The following is a 23,320-nucleotide window of genomic DNA, read 5'->3' as shown; positions in this document are numbered from 1 at the left end:
GGCCTTTGGTTAATAAAAAGTTTAGCTAAACATGATCTAAATCATACTTGGTATTTGTTTAAAAAGAAAGTAAAAGAAAACTAAAGAAAGATAAAAATCCTAGAATTTTATAAAATTAAAGAAAAAAAATACATTCTCAAACTTTATCCTAAGGGGTATTTATAGCCTAGAGAATTACAAAAGATAATCTTCTTAAAGATAAAAGAAAATTTAAAATAAAATAAAATATCCTAAAGATAATCATAAAAATAACTAAAAGAAAAATTTCAAATAATAATGTGCTAAATCCAAAGTATTTGTTTCAAATTCAAACGTAATTCCTAAATGATTTTTGTTTGTCTTCCTTCTAGATAACCCTGACTGGACCTTCTAGAAATTGCTCTTGTTATTAACTGGACCTTTTGGAAACTGTCACGTCGGAAATAATCATGCCTCAGGTCATGACCATGTTTCCAGCCACGATTCCAAAAAATAAAAAAACTGCAGAACTCATCCCTTTTAATATTGTTTTTTGGAAAATAAGTTTTAGCATAAAAATGAATCAAAACGACCATGTAACACCCATTTATAGTATATGTTACCACATTCGGGTCCAAGACATTACATAATTCTTTCAGTACAGTTCTTATTTAAGAATCAGTAAAATTTTGTTTCTTTCTAAATTAATTCAATTATTGTCTAAGGTCTTAAAATATTTCAATTCAATGGTAATTAAATTCACTTATCTAAATAGTAATCAACAAATCATTATTCATAATTAGTAATATTATGTACCATCTAAATAAATCAAATTGGAACACAACTACTTTTAAGTATCATAACCATTTAGTATACATGCCAACTAGTACTATCAATGTTTAAAAAGATGTCATACTGATTCTGGAGTGGATCTGATATTCAAAGGTTGACGTTGGCCCTAGCTCCTTACTCCGAATGCTTTTATTTTCCTACGCGTGAAAATCATTACACGTTAAGTATACACTTAGTGAGGCTATAAGTTCTATTATTAATAACATAAATAAAATAATAATAAAATATAAAATAAAATAAAATATAAATAAAAATAAAAATTAATAGCAGTAATAAAATATATTTATCAAAGTATCACCTAAGTATAAAATATAAGAATATCTATGATTCGAAGATTCTTCATGAAATGTTTTAAGTCAAGTCAGAGTTCTTCATAAAACTTTACTTTCATATCAAATTGAACAGACTATTTCATTTTTATATTACTTCAACTAAAATTCTCATTTATTCATTTTATGGTATGGTGCACTCACTCCATTTACTTTGTAGCATGTATACGAGTCAAACAGGCATTCACTTATAATGCACAAGTGTTGAAGAACACAGAACCAATGTGCCACGTAGAATATACGCACAATGTGCCTCTTAGAATATGCACACAAAATGCCTCGTAGAATTGCACACAAAGTGCCTCGTATAATATGTGCACACAAAGTACCTCATAGAATATGCACACAAAGTGCCTCGTAGAATTGCACACACAGTGTCTCGTAGAATATGCACACAAAGTGTCTCGTAGAATTACACACAAAGTGCCTTGTAGAATATGCACACAGAATGCCTCGTAGAATTGCACACAAAGTGCCTCATAGAATTGCACACAAAGTGCCTCGTAGAATAATATAAAATAAAAATGCATTGGTCAATAAGAAAGCACTCACATGGAAATGTCTTATTTAGCGATTCTAGCTTTCTTTGATCTCGATCTTCATGTTCATCATTAATATATCACATACATTCCAAAGCACATATTAGTATCTTACTACATAGACACAATCTATTAATAAAATTCATAAAAATTATGTCAATATTTATTCGATACTACATCCATTTCAAAACGTCAATGCTAACCATAATAAATAAATTCTTTTAGAATTTCTTCTCAACATTTCCAATTTATTCTAAATATTCATTTTCCATTTGACTTCAATTCTAAGCATCCAAAAATATACTCAAACATTTAAACATTACTCTTCGACTTCTAATCCATTTTCACTTAAATCCCAAAATTTTCATATTATTGGCAACTTGCACTAGGGGTGTGCAAAATGCCGACCTGGATCATAAAAAATCGAGTAATTTTCTTTAAAAAAATTACCCGGCCGGGTCGGATACCCGGCCCGACAGTTTCCGGGTTGGGCCCGGGTCACAAAAAATGATTTTTCCGGGTACCGGTTACCCGAGTACCCGGTTAAGTTTCAAAACGGACACATGTTTTGACAGCGATCTGCAGTTCCTTTGTTAAGCCTTTTTACAGCGAAGACCATGGTTTCGTTTATCATTAACCTGTAAACGGTTTCGTACCCACCGGCGTCGATGATGTCGTTGTTGGTTAATTTCAATGTGCTCTTTAAGAACATATCAGATGTTAGTGACTGCAACAATGGGGATCTGAACATCACCATCTTCCCACCTGAGAAGCCTTGCTCATAAATGGCGTTCTTTCTTTTCCATCGCTTGTAAAGGAGGATCATAAGAACGATCTTCGATATGAGGAAGACTGTGCAGTATATGGTGATGTAAAAGGCTATTCCCAGATCATTTGTCATTTTTATCTCTGCAACAACTTGAAAATTGGAAGTTAAAATCACCATTGATATCAACTAAGGTGCATGAAGAAGCAAACACAAAAAAAAAAGTGAAAATAAAAATGGTAAACTAAAATGAGTTTATGACTATAAATTTCTGTTAAACTCTGCAATTACATCCTTACAACAACATCTCCCTATAGTTAAGAGCTAGCTGGGTAGCTACTTACACAGTAATTGTCATCACTCGTCATTGAGCTTCTTCTCCAAGGCATCATCATCATCATCCCTCTCTGTACAAAATTCTAACCAATCACTGGAAAAGGATTGATCATGTGAAAGTGTGTGCTGTCACCATGGATTTTGCACCACATTTGTACTCAGTGTATGTGTTTAGGTTAAATGTTTGTATTTCGAACTTTTAAATTTTGTGTTTCGATGTTGGATTATGTAATTTGAAGTTTCGAACATTTAAATTTGTGTGTTTTTTTATTTAATAATTTGAAAAAAAAATCCGGGTATTCGGGGTACCCGGGACATTCGGGTCGGGACACGGGCCGAGAAATCACTGACCTGGATGTTCGGGGTACCCGGTTTTTGGGTACCCGGATTTGCACACCCCGAACTTGCACTACCTTTAAAGAATCATTATTTATTATTCTACTCAATGAAATTTAATTTCGTTTCTTCCTTTTGAAATTAGACTCGAATACAAATCTAACTATATAAATTACTCTTTCTAATTCAACTTGTACAATTTATAGTGAATTTTATAATCAAATTTCCAGAATCTGTTTTGAGCATAATCTACAGCCTTGTTTTCTGACCTATCATCGATAAAAAAAATTGTATCTTTCATTATACAATTCGAAATCAATCCCCATTTGTTTTAAACAAAACTATATTTGACATATGAACACAAGGGTTTAAAAATTAGCTTCTAATCATTTTTATAGAGTTTATGGTGATTTTTCAAATTCACTGCCAGATTCATAAGTCTAAACAATTTTCATTATTTTGCATCCTTAATTTCTTCATCAATTCTTACATCTTGTATCTTGGTCCATTATTATTTTTTACTTATTCAAATCAATCCCAAACATTCCAGTATTGTAAAAATATATTCAATTCAATACCTTAACATTTATATAATTGCAATTCAATTCCTTATTTTCTATTCCATTCGAATTTACCTATCAAATTTTATAAGATTTGCACTTTGATCCTTAAAATGCTATCAAACCTATGTTCGATAAAATTTCCATCACCCAATCGTGAACCAACTTTAATATCACCAAATTAACTTATTAAGTCCCCTAAATTGTCATTTATCACAATATATTCGCTTAACTATTCAATAATTCAAATTAGCCACCATTCAACCTTTCTTTAAAAATCAAACCCAACATTTTTTAAATTACTCAAACTAGTCCCTTAACATTTCTTTAATCCATTGCAATCATTATTTTCCACCACTTTCACATCGATTCCAAACTAGTCCTTCTTTATTACACTTTGCAAAGTTTCACCATGAACTTTTACCAATCCTTTCAATTAGTCTTCCATCTACTCCAAATATTCCATATTGATCCAAAATCAACATTCTATTATTCAAACCAAAATTTCCAGCACAATAAACTAATTTCCAGCAATTGCATAATTATGCTTTAATTTCTTAAGTCTTGCAAATAGCCCCTAACAACTTAATCATGATTCAACTTAACCCAAAGCACAATTTCAAGCATCCAAATCTTTCTAACATTCAATATAAGCCCTTTGAAAACTTTTATAAAATTTTCCAATAACTCCTCACTATGGCCAAAAATCACACAATAGTCCCCTAAACCGTCCATGTCATCGCCATCACAACATTGGAATGCCATGTCATCGTGCCGTTAACGGATTAATGGCGAAGTGGCAAAATTGAAGTGAAACATAAACGTCCATGCTAAAATTGGCAAAATTGAAACGTCAGTGACATTTTCGATCTCGAGTATAAAGATGAGTGGTATTTGACATAAATTACCCTAAAATGAATTAAAATTTATTTTAGCCCAAAAGTCAAAATTACCCTTAATAAATCTTAATAATTACCGCCATGCCATCCTTTTATCTTCATTTTAATATTCTTAAATAAATATAAAAATTCTATTTAGGAATTTCCATCTTTATTTTTCCAATTTTCCAAAAATTCAATTTAATCACTAAATTTCTCTATTATATTTTAACATGCAATTTCCACCAAATTCCTCCAATCCACCTAAAATTATATTAATTAAAAATATCAATATAATTTTTCTAACCCAAAACTAACTTCCTTCAAATTTTTGTAAGCTTCCGATTCGATTTGGTTATTCGAATATTTACCGATTTTATTCTTTAATAAACTGTTATACGAACTCCAAATAAAAAAAATTTGAAACCCACTAAAATTATATTCTTGGGCTGAACTACTCAATTACATACCCAAAATATAACTGTTGAAAAATTACATTTTTAGTTCCTAAACTTTTATAATTTTACACTTTAGTCCCTAGACTTTCAAAATTTATTTTTCAGTCACCAATCCTAAATTTGGGATATTAAAAGCCAAAATAATAGCATAAAATAAACAATGAGGAATAATTATCAACAAAATATGTGCAAATTAAAACACTAACCAAATTCCCCCTCACTTATTCAATGTTTGTCATCAAGCATGCCTTAATCAAAACATGTTAAAACTTTTATTTACTTTCTATCATCTCACCTCGTATCTAAGAAAAAACAAGTAAGTCAAGATCACAAAAATTATTGAAATTAAAAATAACAATCAGCTGAAAGGTATAGATAGGAATAATTTAAGCAAAACCATGGTATCTCATTAATCTATCAATCTTAATGTAAGAAGACTCAATACTCTCACAAGGATTCACTCATTTTGCTCAAAGTGTTTTGGGTAAAATAAAGACTGTAATTCAAAACCTAACATGACATTACCATAAACCTGTAAGTAAATCAAGTCTCCACCGCTAAAGATAAACAAGGCAATAATCAAAAGGTCTTTAAACAAGGTTGTAATGAGGACTGGGTAAAGGTAAGAAAAAGGTAAAAAAAAATATGGGTTAAATTTCAAGACAAAGAAATTCACAAATATATTTAAACCCACTTAAGAAAGTAAAAAACTAATGCAATCGAACAAAAGAAATGTAACATATGTCAAACAATCAACTTATTTTTTTTGTTTTCATTTTTCTTCTTCGTTTTTCCTTTTTTTTCTTTTTTTTTTTTGAAAACTGTTGTTTTTTTGTGGGTCATAAATATACATCGTATATTTCATTATTTTGTCTTGACGTGGGTAGAAAAAGAGGTGGAAAATAAAGAGGTATCGGGTTCAGAAATGTGGTAAAAACAAATAAAGGGGAAAAAACTAAAAAATAGCTAAGGGAAATGAATGGGTAGGCCTTTTTAAGTAGAGAAGTGGGTAAATCCTAATACCCCTATCATGTTAAAGCATCAAGTTCAATATGCAGTCTCAACATATATTTAATTACAGGTTCTAGAATATCAAAGTTAAGTTCGATATACTCAATTAAACATATAAGCAATAATGTAAAAGTTTACTCGTTTAGGCTCAAATCTCACAAGAAAAGGTCGATTGCATTGAGTCAAATACATGTCAATCAATAAACTCATAGGAAATCAATCAAAAATTCAAGAAAATCATTAATCATGCCATTTTCACTATCATGCATCCTAATTCAAATAAAAGTTTGATCAATAACTCAAATAACATTTAAATAGATAAAGCAAGAATCGAGATTGTAAACAGAAAATCTCAAAACATCAACCAAGGCATACTCGATTCCAATCATACAAATAAGCAGAAAAAATTAAAAGCAATTATTCTCTACCACCCTTACTTAAGGCATATTGTCTAAATATGAAAATTAAAAGCACATGAGGATGAATAGAGAACTCTCCGTGTCCAATGACGAACTGTTCGAAAGAGAAGCTGTCGGCGTCCAGATCAATGTCGAAGTTTCCTGCAAAGCCAAAGGGTAATACATTAATAATGGGATAATAAAGTAAGTTTATTGTTTACCTCAAAAATGTTTATTCGGTAATGGGTAATGGTGTCCGTGATTAATCGACGAAAGGCAATTGTCGACTTCTTGATTTCTTGTACGAACCATGGTTGTTATGTAACGTTTGAAAATGACAAATATATGCGTTAACAGTGTATGATGGTCAAAAACGGTAATGGAATGTAGGGTGGCTTGAAACAGACGATGAAAAGAAAAAAAATAGAACAAATGCTGGTTTTGGGTCAAGGAAAAAAAGAAAGAATGGTTAATTACCTCATTTATACATAAATTATACACGATTCTCAGTTTTATATATAAAGTTTAAAAATTCTCAATGAACTATATAATGTTTTTTACAGTTAACAGGTATACTCATTTTCGTTACGAAAGATGACGTGGAACCTCTGACCTATAACAATCTGACACGTGATGAATTAAAAAAATATTTTTAAAGATTTTTTAAAGTTTAAAAATCGTTTTTCTGGGAAAGTAAGAATCCTTTCCATTGACAGCGGTTGCTTTTCCGATGGTATATTGGCGGCTCAGTCTATCCTTACCCTCCAAACTTTTCTCCGTCAAAAATCGGGGAATCCCAATGCCTTCGTTGCCCAATATTTCGACGTCGTTGCAGGATCTAGAGCCAGTGCGATTCTCGCCGCGTTGTTGTTCACTCGGACTGAAAATGGCGCCCCCTTTTTAATGCCGACCAAGCTCTTCAGTTCCTCGTGAAAAACCCTCGGAAACTGTGTCCTTCCTCCCCTCAAGGGTTATTCTATTGACTTTTCCGTTTATCCGGGGTGAAGAAACTGTTGGGTAGAACCTTCGGGGAGCTGACCTTGAAGGATACTGAAGCCGATTTTGATACCATGCTACGATCTTTGTTCCAAAGCGCCTTTCTTGTTTTCCCGCGCTGATGCATTGGAAATGGACGACTATGATTTCAAAATAAAGGACGTGTGCTACGCGACGTCGGCTGATCCTACGGTCGTGGGTGCGGTAGAAGTAGGATCGGTAGATGAGAAAACGAAGATCCTGGTGGTGGAAGGCGGGGTAGCGATGAACAACCCGACGGGGGCGACCATAACACACGTGCTGAATAATAAGCAGGAATGCACGTTTTGTAACAGAGTGGAGGATCTCTTGGTGTTGTCTTTTGGGAACGGGGATTCTGGTTTCAGTTTTGGCGGCGTTACTATTACTCCGACGCCAAAAAAGTTTTTTAGAATAGCCGACAAGGGTGCCTCTAACATCGTAAATACCAAAATCAAGCTCGATAAATACACAAATTCCAAAACATATTAATCAAAAGCCAGATAAACCTTCCATGACCAAAATTAACGAATACTACAATTGATGCACTTGTAGGTTGATCAACCGCCGAGCTGTCCTTGGATGAAAATAAACACGGACGGAGCCAAGAGAACCCAGACCGGGGAAACAACGTGTGCAGGAGTTCTCAGAGACCATAAAGGTAAGAGAAAATAACTTCAGTGATCGAAAATGCCTTATAATATACGATTTTAACAAAAAAAAATTGGATTTGCGAAAATGACCAACAAATTCGCAACGCGAACTCCAATTTCGCAACTCAGTTTTGAAATTTGCAACTCTAATTTCTTTTTCGCAACGCAAAAGTCAAATTCACAAAGCTTGTTTATTTTCGCAACGCGAATTTTATTTTCGAATTTGAAATACAATATTAATTTCGCAACACAAATGTAAACATTATATTCGCAACTCATAACCTAAAACCCTAAATCACAACTTAGTCTCATCTCCATCTCTCACACTCTACGGCGACATCCGTCCCCATCTCCGGTGACATCCATCCCCATATTCGGCGACCCCCCTCTATCTCCATCTCTGAGAGCCACCCTCACAACCATTCACGGCCACAAATGAAAAATCAACCACTGAGGGTTGTGTTTTTTTAATTATTTTTATTTTAAAATTTTTGTATTATTATTAGATTTTTCATATTTATATTGATGATAAATTTACTGGTAATTTCAATATATAGATTAACCATTTCACTTAGATTGCTTAGTAAATTCATTCAGTTGCTGCTAATACTCTAAACTGTTTAGTTTTTAACCCGGTGAAGTTAGTATTTGTCTTTTGGTTGAAGTAATGCAATTCATTCAAGTTTCAATTTGTAGAAGAATAGTTTTTGAAACTTAAATTCGCAACACGAAAATCACAACGCGATTTTAGTTTCACGTTGCGATTTTCATTTTCGCGTTGCGATTTTCATTTTCGCGTTGCGAATTTCATTTTCGTGTTTCGAATTTAAGTTTCAAAAACTACTCTTCTTCTGCAAATTGAAACTTGAATGAATTGCATTACTTCAACAAAAAAACAAAGACAAATACTAACTTTACAGTGTTGCGAATTTAAGTCTCAAGAATAAACTACTACTCTTTATGTTGTCCTTGAACCTACACTAAACCTATATGTTGTCCATTTAAATGTTTATATAAGTGCTTACTTCTGGAATGTTATCTGATGCATTTTGTGAACTATGATAGAATAATGACTTGGGTAAATACAGTGCTAGTTTGAAACATATTTGGCTATATTTTCCCTGTTTAATATCATGTATGTTTATAGTGTATAATTTGTAGTTTTTGGTATATCTAACTTGGTATGTTTATTGTTTTTGTTAGGAATTTTTTTTGGCTTCATTGACTTTAAGGAATAAATTAAGCCTAGCCACTACAATTGCGTCGACACTTACACCTGTACAAAGAAATTTGTTTGAGAAAACTTGTTTCGGGCCATGACTGAAAGTACAACATCCATGTGGAGATTCTATGTTGACCCATTTGTTTCTTCAGACCATGACTAGCGATCTACCCGAGAGGATACAACATGGTGATAAAGAGATATGGTTTTATTTTCCACAAGCGTATACTTGTTTTGGGCAGGAGGAGTTTTTCTTAATCACTGGTCTACGTTTCGGACGACATGATGAAGTAGGTCGGTACACTAGTCATATCTCACGCTTATCATGGTTATTTCGGGTTTTTCCTGGGCTGGCAAAGGCGAAGCCCAATTTACACATCGACGATTTGAAAAGATTACTTCTTAAAGATGGTTTTACTCGGATGGATGACCTTGATGTTGTCCGAGTATGTCTTTTATTACTTTTGAATGCCGACTTTTTAGGAAAAGAGGGCTGACAACCTATTTATGAGGATTTAAAATTATTGGTAAAGGACCTATATGCATGGAATGTGTTTCTGTGGGGTTCATATCTATGGAAAGATACATGGAAAAAGTTTTTGTCTGCCTTTGAGGACCGTCGTAGTTTGCGTGGCCATGGTTCCAAATACACTTTGGTAGGCTTTATTTGGGCCTTTAAGGTAAGAATCTATATAAGTTTTAAAATTATTAATTATTATTAACAATTACTAAAATTAATGTTTGTGTATATATTGTTTGTAGATTTAGATATTTGAGGCTTTTCCCAGCATGCAGACATATGCCATCAAAAAGTCAAATGATATTCCTAGGGCTATTACCTGGAGGAGGATCTGGTTGTTGGATTGGGAAGATTTACTACCATATACGATGATGAATGATGTAAGTTAACACAAATACTACCATATATAACAAGTTACTAGTAGACGTTTGACTTTGTTGAGCTTTATTGTTAGGAGGCAAACTATCCATTACAAAGGCTGACACCCACAGAGGCTGAGCCTGCCACTGATTGGTGGCAAGCTAGTAAGCATTTTTTTTATGGGACGGATGATGAGCACCCCCCACTTCGAGAGCCATCACCTGATCGAGCCGATTCTACAGCTCAACATCGAGAGCCATCACCTGATCGGGCCGATTATACACCTCCACACCGAGAGTCATCACCTATTCCATCACATCATCGAGTCTCTTCTCCACCATCACCTCATGATAGGCGACCGGCAAAGATGCCACGACATTTATCTTCCCGTTCTCCACCTCCACGGGATGAGTTAGGGGAGTTACGTGATAAGGTCAGTGCTTTGCGTGATGAGGTCGGTACTTTACGTGATGACAATGGTGCATGACGTGATGAGGTACGGTCTTTACGTAGTGAGGTAGATGTTTTACGCGATGACAATGGTTCTCTACGTGGTGAGGTATCTACTTTACGTGATGAGGTAACCGCTCTACGTGAGATTGTTTCATCGTTGCAGAATGAGGTTCATACTCTACGCATTGAGGTAAGTTTGTTTAATACTATACTAAAAATGCAAATAACCTTTTTTCGGCATTATTTATTTATTTATTTATTTACTGATTTATGTATTAATATTTTTGGCAGCCCGATAAGGTAGATGTTTTACGTTAGGTTTTTTTTTGCACGATGGGGTTCACGCATCAGACGTCATGCACGTGTTATTACGTCTCCTTTCACCCCAATAGTTCCAAGAATACGTAATAAGAAGCCCGATTCACCTATCATCATTCAAGAGGCCCCTCCTATCGCTCAAGAGGCCCCTCCCATCGTTCAAGAGGCCCATCTCATCGTTCAAGAGGCCCCCCATCGTTCAAGAGCCCGATTCACATGGCATACTATGTCGACATATTGATAAACCCCCTCTTGTGCCCGATATGATGGATCAGAGTTGGCTTTCATATTAGTTACCGGTCAGTACCATTCCTCAATAGGAGAGGAGAACACTACCGGACACAATTATAGATAATACCCTTTGGGCTAAGACCCGCAGTTGATTTTTATCTACATGAGCGGAGCCAGGGGTACTACGTTGACATATGCAAAATCGATGATAATATGCATTTTTTTCTTGAGCGGTCTTAGTGGGGTGTTTTATTAGGGGTTTAAGAGAATGGTTATTTCGAATGGGGGTAAGTCTTATATTCTTCTTATATTGCATTTTGATTATTTTTTTAAATTTATTAAATTCACTAATATATGTATTTTTTTTATAAAACAGCATATTGATGCATGGGTGTCACGTTTTCTGATTATAAGGAAATTGAAGAAAATAAAAAAGACGCGATGGACTATTATGCCTTCGTCTTTTCACGCAACTCACTTGAAGGATCAGAGAGACGCTTCATATGCGTTGGGTAATGGAAAAACTATCTTTTATCCTGGGTGGTGGGAGGTCGATAAGGTTAGTATTTATTTTTTTCATATTTAAAATTGTTCATAAATTTTATTTGATGTGTGCAATTGAATTATTATTTATGATTGCAGGTGTTTATCCTTGTTATGGAACGTCGTCATTGGCTTCTCGTCGAGCTTCAGCTCTCATACCTGAAGACGATAGTATATGACAGCATGTTGAATTACATACCATTGTCTGATTTGAAAGATATTATTTGTAGGGGATGGAGCGCTCATTTGGCTAAATACTTGGATGCGATTGATTACTGGGCTAGTTTAGGAAACAATAAGACAAATAAGTTAAAAGCTACAATGATGAGAGACGAAGAGACAGCGCCACAACAAACGACGGGAACCAGAGGGGATTGTGGTCCTCTTGTATGCATGTGCTTGGAATGAATGACGACAGGAGGTAAACAGTTTCTACCTCCCACATATAGAGATAGAGGTGCAGTAGGGTTGTGGTTTCAGTATTTTATGGCTAGAGAGATATATGTTAGACGTTGCCTACCTGCATCCGCGTGCTGAAAGTGTGTATAAACAACCATTTGTTATTGATAAGTTTGAGCAAGTGTTGATAACATATATACTCTTTGTTGGTTTGAAAATGTTTGGTTAAGTACCTAGAATTTTGTTGTTTGTTGGTTTTAGATGTGTATAAAATCTCATGGCCATAACATTTTTGTAGGTTAATCCTGAAGAGAGCTGCGTGAAATTGATGTATTTGGATGTAAGCTCCCTATTATTAAGAGCATTTGGATGTATTGTATGGGGCTAATTGTATCAATGTGTTGTCAAGTGTAAATAAGAATTGTTTTTTTTTTGTTTAATTGATTTGTTGTTTAATTTCAATCTGTATTATGTTGAAGGCAAAAAAGACATGTTGAATGTACACTTTCGCAACGCGAAAGTCAAATTCGCGTTGCCAATTCAAGGAAAACACCTTCAAAAAGATAACAGACAACAATATGATAAGTGATAACAACTGAACATATCATAGCAATGTTCAAACTCAAGTTACTAATGCATGTCTAACTGAAAATGTATGCATTCACACATAAATTACACATAATACAACGTTTGCATTTAAAAATCACCTAAGTTAATAAGTCCCAAAAGGTGAAGCCGATTGTGATTGGGATTTTGATTGCGATTGTGATTTTGATTTCCTTTTGCTTGGCACCATATGTGCTTTGGATTTTGATGAGGATCCATATTTTGGTAGAGAAAAAGATGATTATGATGGCACTGGTGATCCACAGGTCAACCTTGTATGACCACTTTCCTTGCACCGACTACATGGCGATATCCTCTTCTCTTCACCCTTAGACGGTATATACAATCATGATTTTTTGGTCGGCCAGGTATCTTGCTGTCCATGACTGGTGGCAAAACTGTTTGTAAGTCATCTGGTATGTCCCACTCAGATGGATGTGGAATAGGGTAGACAATCTCGGTATAAGTCTGTTGATATACTTCTGTAGTGTAGCAATCCATAGCGTATGCGCTTGAATCATCTTGGTTTAGATGAAGAGCAACTTTTATAACATGGCCACACGGATAACCAGATGTTTGCCATTTCATACAACTACACGTCTTTGCATTTATATCGACAAGCCCATTTAAGTTATTATCCAATACTTCAAACAAAGTGTTTGAACATGGTTCAACTCTCCATAACGTTGACTTCATTACACATTTCGTTATCTTTTTTTAGTCCATGGTGTAACACGACGTTCCAATGTTCCTGTAAATTTAAATAAATAATACTTAGTAAAATATATTAAATATGATAAGTTACGAATTTAAAGAAATAATACATGCATGGTTTCTTTTCTTATAGTACCACTGTTGAATAGAGGCTCGAAAAAACTCCATTAACATAGTAATGAGTAATTTTCGGGAATGACGACTTAGAGCGTTGATTGATTTTATACTATTAGACGTCATGAAACCATATCTTGCTCTAAGTTGATGTACTCTTGACCATCTTTCAAACCCGACATCTTCTAGTGTTTGAGCACATTGAGGCAAAACACATCTTAAACAATTTATATGCTTATTAAAATCCACTTCCCGATAAGCTTTTACAGCCTTTCAGTATGTCCATTTGTGAATTTTTATGCCAGCATACCTTAATTTTAGATTTCTGTACAAATGAACACCACAAAGTCCATGAAAAGCATATGGAAAACACCTTTTAACAGCGTTGTCAATTGAGTTTGCCCTATCAGATATGATTGTCAGATTTCTAATAGGACATATACAATCCCTAAGATGCCCCATAAACCATGTCCATGAATTAGAGGTTTCAGATTTGCCAACCCCGTAAGCTATTGGCAGTATCCCATTGTTAGAATCCATGGCTACTGCTAATAAGTTTACTCCAAGGTATCGACCTTTCAAATGTGCTCCGTCAACTATAATAACTGGGCGCATGCAAGTAATAATCGAACGAATCTATACACAAGAAATATAATCATTTAAATGTGAAATGCATGTAACTAATGAGTCAACAATTATATTGATTACTAACCGCAGCACCAATGGCGATAAACAACAACCGCGTCCATCTATCTATTTTGATATGAGTTACCGACCCAGGATTTTTCAGCTTTAAATTATGACAATAAGCCGACAGTTGGGCAAACGATGCTTCTGGCGACCCCCTCAACAATTCCAAGGCATAACATTTGGCTCTCCAAGCTTGAGAATATGAGATACTAATCTTGAACCGAGCATTCATGTCAGTCATAATTTCATGTCCCCCATATACACTGCCATTCAAAAACATTAACTCAGCTAGAAAATGACCCAACACCTTTTTGTTTGCCTGTCTATGGTGAGGAAAAACTTGGGTTCTTGAACATGTATGTTTATCAATAAAAGTCCTAACTTGAAACATTTTGCAATCTTTTATCCTCTTTGCAATCATACGCCACGTACAGTTTTTGTCAATCATACACTTTGTTTCGAAACGATCTTTGCTTGATTTGTTAACTTTTAGTTGATAGTAATCTTCCACACATTTCGTATACAAATCTATCTTCAAGTCTTCCTTTGTATCAAAACAATCATCTTTCTTGATACGAATAACTTTTGTGTAACAATCAACTGTTATCTTTACCAACTTTTCTTCCGGTATCTGAAGTAATTCTGGCATATTCCAGTTATACTCCCGTGGAATTTTCTTCTTCTTTTTCTTTGGGGACTACTTTTTCTTCTTCAGGGTTATATGAATTACAGAATGGATGATTAACGTGTTCATTCACAGTCGTAACTTCCTCCTCATTATCATCAACAAAATCTTCCTCGGCAGCGGCTGTTTCATCATCAAAATTCGGGTATTAACCAATATCAAAATCATTACACGCAGGGTCTGTTTTTTCTTCTGAAACATCGTCAAAATCCGAGTATTGACCAAGATCAAATTTCGGGTATTGACCAAGATCAAATTTCGAATACTGACTAGTACTCACAATTTTTTCTGTTGGCTCATCATCGTATAACTGGTCAATACAAAAACCGGAATTTGGTGCTGAAAGTTGATTGAGATTTGGATTAGTGAAATGTTGTGGGTTTTGAGATTGTGTTTGATATTGTGTTTGGTATTGGAAATGTGGTGAAACAAAATTTTTCTTAGTGATGAAATTGTGGTAGAACCATTAAATTTTAAGGTTGATAACAACGTTGTACATTGTGAGCACCATAAACTGGGGTTGAAGAACTTAGTTGATTACTACCCGCTACTGACCCAACTTCACTACTTCTAGGTTCAATAAAATACAATGTAACATCATCTTCTTGCGAAACACTAATGTAAGCAGTGAATCGTTCAACATCTTCATTGTCGGTTAACAAATAAACTTTACATTTTCTCTGATAAGATAGTCTAAATCCACTTAGAGGCTCTAAATTCAATTTCTTTGAAACACGTAACATTAGAGTTTCATAAGTTAACTTTTTTTAATGACAGTTTTAGTTGAAGATTCATGGGTAAATGCATATATTGTAAAACACCATGAACATTCTCCCATGACCCTCCAAAACACAAATCTATCCAAATATGATCAACATTAGATGATTTCATTCTACAAATTGTAAATTAATTTACTAAACAAAATAGCTATAAACTAGGTATCATCACTAACTTAGAGAAAAACATACCTTTATTAAGTTGATAGTTGATAATTTGGGAGAGAAATCATTGAAAAATTATATAGAAATAAAATTATGTAAAAAAAAATTAGAGATGGGGAATGATATCATTGGATATAGGAACGGATGTCGCCGAAGAGAGTGATAGATGGAGATGGAATGAGATACGATTTAGGGATTTAGGTTATGAGTTGTTGTTGTTGCTGTGTAGTTTATATACCCAAAACATTTATGTTGCAAAAATAAAAACTATTGTTAAATTAAAATTCGTGTTGCGAATTCAAAAATCGAGTTGCGAAAACAAAATTCGTGTTGCGATTTAGAAAATCTTGTTGCGAAAAGGAAACTTGTGTTGCGAAAAAGAAATTCGCATTGCGAGAAAGAAATCGAGTTGCGAATTTGAAATTTGCGTTGCGATTGCAGAAAATGAGTTACGAATTTGGGAAATTCGCGTTGCGAATTTGGAAACTGTGTTGCGAAATTGGAGTTCGCGTTGCGAATTTGTTGGTCATTTTCGCAAATCCAAAAAAAGTTGGTTAAAATCGTATATTATAAGGCATTTTCAGTCACTAAAGTTATTTTCTCTAAAGGTAAATGGGTTTTTGGTTTTCTTCTCAACAATAGAAGCCGAACTTTGAGGGTTTTATGAAGGACTAAAAGCATCTTAAAAGATGGGAAGTCGAAAGATAAATATTGAAATTGATAACCAGTAAGTGATTCATCTATTGAATCCCAGTCGAATGAAAGAAGAAAACCTGAATCTTATTCACCATATCGAGGAGTACATAGCCAAAGAATAAACTCTTTAAAAAAATTAATAATTCACCACGTGTCAAATTGTTATAGGTTAGAGGGTTCCACGTTATCTTCCGTGATGAAAATGGATACACCCGTTAAATGCAAAAAACATTATGTAGTTAATCGAGAATTTTTAAATTTTATGTATGAAACTGAGAATTGGGTATAATTCATGTATGAATGGGGTAATTAACCCAAGAAAGAAAGAGTGGAGGCGAGCTAGTGGACGATAGATAGGGTATAATAAAAGATGTTAAGTTTAAGGGTTTTTTAATTTCAAGACATGTGAGTGTGATGAGATTTCAAAAAGAAAATGATGGGATAGTTTTAATTGAAAATTGATTTAAATTAGAAAAAAGTAGGGTCTATATTATATAAAAGGTGGGGTTTGATTTATGGTCGGTCAAAGTATTTGAAAAGGTATGAGTAGAAATGGGCATGAGACCCGAACCCGACAGGTTCTAATCTGACTCGATTGGGTCGGGTTTTTTATAAAAAAAAATTTGGGTTCAGGTTGGGTCAGGTTTTTTAAATGTGATGTTTGGGTCGGGTCGGGTATAAGGTGAAAAATACCTGACCCGACCTGAAAAAATATAATTTTACCTTATATATTTAGGAATAATTACAATAATACCCCTCTATATATTATTTTTTTTCAATTAAGTCATTGTTTTTATTGAATAAAAATAATATTTTATTATTATTTCGAGTCGGGTCTGGTTTTTAAGTTATATATCGGGTCGGGTGAAATCTTGTTTCATGCAGGTCGGGTTGGATCTCGGGTGGAGGAGTTATTGTTCTCATGTCGGGTCGAGTGAACTAAAAATCCGACCCAACCCGACCCATGCCCATCCCTAGTATGAGATATGTTTGGAAGGGTAAAGTTATATAGGTAGGGTCCAAGGTATGTGAAAAATCATGATAAGTGAAGATTTTAATTGGTTTGCTGAAATGTTGGTTGGAATAAATAAAAGGAAGAATTTGGTTTTGATTGAATAAATAAAACAAAGGTGGAATAGTTTTAAAAGATGGACTGCAAATTATGGTAAGGGAAAGGCTAACGTCTACAATAAAAAAAGGGTTCGTTAACGTAAAAATCTATTAAAAATATCAAGTTGTTTACCTTAACCAATACGTTCTCAAGGACTCTTTTCAAGATATACCACAAATTTATCGGCGAGTTGAATCGTCATACTTGTTTCCTTCAAGGTCTCAGCACCAAGTAAGTTATAAATTAAAAGTGGCATCACATTAATTGATGGACCTAAATCACACATAACACGTTTTATATCCACCTTACCGATTTTACAAGGAACCACGAACATAAATTGATCTTTATACTTAGGAGTAATCTTACATTGAATAATGATAGAGACATTTTTGCGTAAGTTTACCTTTTCGTTCCCGATAAGCTTTCGTTTACTTGTGCAAAGGTCCTTTAAAAATATGACATACCTTGAAACCTTTTTGATCATGTCGAGGAGAGGTATATTTATCTTGACTTTCCAAAATACATCAAGTATATCTTTTTCTTTGGCCTCTTTGTCACGCTTAACTAACCTCGACAGAAAAGGGGTGAGACGACATAGGAAGATGGGACAGAATGATCCACAAGCATTCTGACTCTTTATTCTTCTTCTAGGTGTAATATCCCAAACACCGGGTCAGTGACTAAAGTGTAAGGATTTAAATTTAGTGATTTAATTGTGATAAATTGAAATGTTTAATGATTGATTTGGAAAATTTTTGTTTAGGACTTATTATCAAAGATTGAAGGATTAAAGGGCAAACGGGTCTTTTGACATGAAATGAATTTAAAATTCATTTTGAGGCTATATTAACATGTGAGGAAATAAGGAAAAAGGAAAGGAAAATACTAGAAGCTCTCTCTTCATCTTCTTTTCTTATCTTCTACCGTGAACCTCCATGCTAAGGTAAGTGATTTTAAAGTTTGATGTTTCTTTCAATTTTGAATTGGTTTTTAATCTTTGGGTGGTATAGAAGCTTAAGAAAGCTTATAGATGACTAAAAACTATGAGAATGATGAGTTAATGATAAATTATTAAAATGGGTTTTTAAAGGAAATGATGAAATTTGAGTAGTTGTTAGATTTTAAAGGTATATTTGACTTGTCAAAAGTGTGAATAAAGAATTTGAAGTGTTAGAAAGGATTGGAAACATGGTTGAAGATTGAGTATGATTTTTAGTTTTAAGTGTTCTATGAAGAAATTTGGATGTTAAAAGGGGATTAATGGATGTAAGTTAGTTAGGATAAGTGTTAATGAGTTTAAGGGCATGAATGGAGTTAGAAGTATAAGATTTAGGTGAATTTTGGGTTAAATTCGAAGTAAAATAAGGAAAATATGGGCAAGGGTATCGATACTGGAAGAATAGTATCGATACCATATGAATCGGATGAACATCATCGGTACTAAAGGGGTAGTATTGATACTGGGAGTATCGATACCAATAGTAAGGTATCGATACTATAATGAAAAAGGGAATTCCAGAATGTAAATTGGGTATCAATACTAAGGTAGGTATCGATACCATATAAGAGAAGTATAGGTACTGGGTATAGAGTATCGATACTATTCAGTCTGAAATTGTGAATCAAGTGTTTTATTTAGTTATACAAATGTTGATTGGTTGACAATTAATTGAGCTCTGATATTCATCGTGGTCATGTTAACGTGTAGATTTGATTGAAAGCAAGTGTTGAATAAAGTGATGTATAAGGATAGGATGAAAGTGAAAAGGAGTTGTTTAAGACTTACATGAGGCAAAAGTGAGTGATACTTACTTATTTTATATGCGATTGGAAGACTGCTTGCAATGAGCCAACCGCAAATGTTTTTGAACAAAATTATTTGTATTATGTTATGGTTTTAGCTAAATCGTATTTTAAAAGCATTGTTTTAATTTCATTGTTATGAGTATATATATCCTATGTGAAATATCATACGTATTGATCTATGTGAATATGTTCTATGTGAATAAATGATGAGTAATGTTATATAAAATGCAATGAGTAATTATTTTATGTGAATAAATAATAAATTGAACAATACTATGTGAAATAATTATATGTTTAAGCCCAAAGTATATGTTTAAGCCCAAAGTATATGTTATAAGAATTAGAGGTATAGTTGGCATGCCAAGAGTCGAGGGTTCTATGCGGTCCTTCGGGACAATTCTATGTGGTCCTTCGGGATAAATTTTACGCGCTCCTTCAGGACAAATATATATGGCACATCAGTGCATATTCTATGTGGCACTTCAGTGCAAATTCTACGCGACAGTTTCGACTGCAATTACAGTGCACAACCTCAATGTACTCACATACCTTGAGTTCTCAGTGATATATGTTGAGCTAATTAAACAAATATATATTATTTAAATAATGTTTAATAGTATATGTTATATGTATGAAATGTATGGTGTAATTGTATTTAATGTTTCTTCTGAAATATTCACATAAATGTTTTAATGTTTATTTATACTCATTTATGCTTCACTAAGTCAAAGACTTAGCGTGTGAGTGTTTTCACATGTAGGTTCAGGGAAGGCAACAGAGTAAGCTAGGGTAGGACATCATACCTTGGAGGAATATCATATCATACTGGAGTGCATAGAATTTGATTTTGGTATTTTAAATTTGGTTGGCATGTACTATAAATGTGTAAATAGCAAATGCTCTGATATGTCAAATATTCAGTATTTATTTTAAATGTTAAATTTTAGTCAGATTTTCAAAGAGTCAAAGTGTTTTAAAGTTAATGTGACACCTAAGATTCGTATTCGGGTCGGGTATGGGTTGAGAGTGTTGCACTAGGAGTGTGCACCAACTTTCTCTAGGATCTTAGTTTTGATGACAATATCACTTTGAAGGGTAATGACATTGATGTTTTGCCTCAGATTTGGCTCAGTTTGTGATGGAAGCTTTCCTTGGGACTTTAATCGACTCATAGCTTGTGTTAGCTTATTTATTTGTTTGTCAAGCTCTTAAAAATGAGCTTTAGTCCTAACTTGAAATTTCTCATGGGATATTGTCAACCATTCCATTATCGACTCTAAGGATGATTTTTACGGTTGATACTACTGAGGTGGAGATGGCCTTGGTTGATACGCTTGATTTGGTCTAGAATTCGGTCCATAGTTGAAATTCAGATGATCTATCCACCCTGGATCATGGGTATTAGCGTAAGGGTTGTATGATCTTTGGGAAGGTCCTGAAAAATTTCCTACAACATCCACATGGGATGTAGTATCTTCTTGAAGCATCGGACAATAGTCCGTGGGATGATATGACATTGTGCAAATTCCATATAGTCTAGCTGAACCTGTTTTCTCTTCAACAAGAGATTAAACTATATTAGTTAACTTATTTATTTAATCTTCTAAAGAGGGAGTAGTTATCTCGTGAACCCGTCGTGAGGGTTACCTAGATGGGCGAAAATGTTGAGAGTTAGTGACCATAGTAGAAATCAGATTTCTGGTTGCAGCGGGAGTCATGTTGAAAAGAGCTCCTCCATTTTCTACGTCAATCATCTTCATCTCCATAGGAATTAAACCTTCATAGAAGTATTGGAGAAGAGTTTGTTCAGTTAATTCATATTGCGGATAACTAGCACAGAGCTTCTTGAACCGTTCTTAAAAGTAGTATAACGACTCTCCATCTTTTTGTTGGATTCCTAAGATGCTTAATCTTAATTCACTTGTCTTCGCCACAAGGAAGAACCTGCCAAGAAAAAGTCGAGTCATATCAGTCCATTTTGTAACTGAATTAGGCGGTAAATAAAATAACCAATCCTCAGCCAAATCGGCTAAGGAAAAAAGGAAAGCACGAAGTTTAATCTAATCCGTAGATACTTCATGTGGTTTCATGCTTTAACAAAAAAAATATGTGAAATTCAATGAGATGGTTATGCGGGTTTTCACTTGGCGACCCGTAGGAGGTGGGGAGAAAGTGGATTAAACACGTTTTAAGCTCAAATAAAGTTTCACCATGAGGGAAGACGATGCATAACAATTGTTGTAAGACAAGTGTTACAACTAATTCTTAATTGTTTGATCAATTATTGGAAGTAATTCTTCATATATGAAGTGTGTATCGACATCGGAAGTTGTTTAGACACTAGATATGGGTGTTGTTCTTGTTGTTGTCGTTGTTGTCACTTTTATCGAAGCGTTTGTTCATATATTCTACGAGCTAATCCTTCGACCTTTGGTTCACAATCTACTAGTTCTCCTGGGTTCTTCTTGGTTATAAATCAAAACACAACTATATTAGTAATTTGCCGAAATCCTCGACAACGGAGCCAATTTGACAAGCATCGTAATTGTCAAATAAAATTTCTTATTCTCAAAAAATAAATAAATGAATTGAAATAAATCATAGTAAAGAAAAGAAGTGTCAATCCGCAAGGACTTTGGAGCTTTTGATGTTGATTTGCTTTGATCCTGGAAAAAAAATAAAGAAAAGAAAGGGGGTTTAAAATTGGAAAATAAAAATTCAAGAATTGAAAGAAAGTAAATAATGTAAATTTTTAAAGAAAATCAAATGGATAAAAACAATCTCGGGCTTCGCTTTCCCTCAATTCCCATTGATCATCGAAACAAATTGTACTTCGGATACATGCTGATTACAGTCTATAAGACCCAACCCTTGTAACTTACTTTTCTCTCCGGTAAACCAATATTCTCAGGTCTATATCCGGAATTCAGTTCTTACTTGAACTAACCACGGCTATCGATGTTAGTACAATATAACTTTAAATGTTGAAAAAGCTCGTTCTCAAATTATGGTGTCTCAACGAGAATCAGATCCGATCTCAATTCACCTAATATCATGTATGTATCAGTACCTAATATTTTTCACGTCTACATTAATATCATGTATGTAACAGTTTTTTTTCTTCACAATACATAAGTGCATTCATAACCACAACTAAAGTAGTAAACTAATACCATGTATATAATAATTCCATGTTGTCCTATGATTACGCCCAATTACAAAAACTGACAATGCCTATAGCTAATAACATAATAACGCAGTTTCTCAAAATGTCCAAAATCCAATCAACTGAACCAATATATATATATATATATATATATACACTATAAATCAATACATGAATGTTTGACTTACAGTTTTCTCATTGTATGATTTAACTATGTCCCATTCAGAAGTATCAACCTCTTGTATGAAAAAAAATCCGAAAACGACATTATTAATCAAACGGTATAGCCGAATCAAACCTCCTAATTGTTTTTGTTGCCCTACTAAATGCAGCAGGTGATGAGAACCGCAGCATCCTAATTGGTCGAACAGGTAAAAGAATATTTTCTTGCCTCTGTTTAAATCTCCAGAACCTCATTTGGGAATTCCATGGCATTGCATTCCTGATATTCCGATACCATTGCAGGAAGATTTTAACTCATGGAAATTTTGGAAAGTGCCATTGCCGGATATCGAGTAAGACAGGCAGTAGCATAAAGGGCACCAGCGATCAAGTTGACATAAAGCGTTCCACAAAGAGAAGAGATTATTGATGCCTTAAACTTTACCTTCTTTTTAGTTCTGTATTCATTGGTGACCTTCAAATGATTGTAGGGAT

At 34.0% G+C, this 23,320-nt stretch overlaps 1 pseudogene; it reads left to right on the top strand.

Moving 5' to 3' along the window:
- Window positions 1-6,528: 6,528 nt before the first annotated feature.
- Window positions 6,529-23,255, top strand: LOC120116871 (annotated as a pseudogene).
- The last annotated feature ends 65 nt before the right edge of the window (window positions 23,256-23,320 follow it).

Source organism: Hibiscus syriacus, unplaced genomic scaffold, assembly GCF_006381635.1.
Source record: "Hibiscus syriacus cultivar Baekdansim isolate YM2019G1 unplaced genomic scaffold, ASM638163v2 tig00110303_pilon, whole genome shotgun sequence".
Classification (NCBI taxonomy): Eukaryota; Viridiplantae; Streptophyta; class Magnoliopsida; order Malvales; family Malvaceae; genus Hibiscus; species Hibiscus syriacus.
The sequence above is the reverse complement of the archived record's forward strand: the minus strand, read 5'-3'. Positions and strand labels throughout refer to the sequence as shown.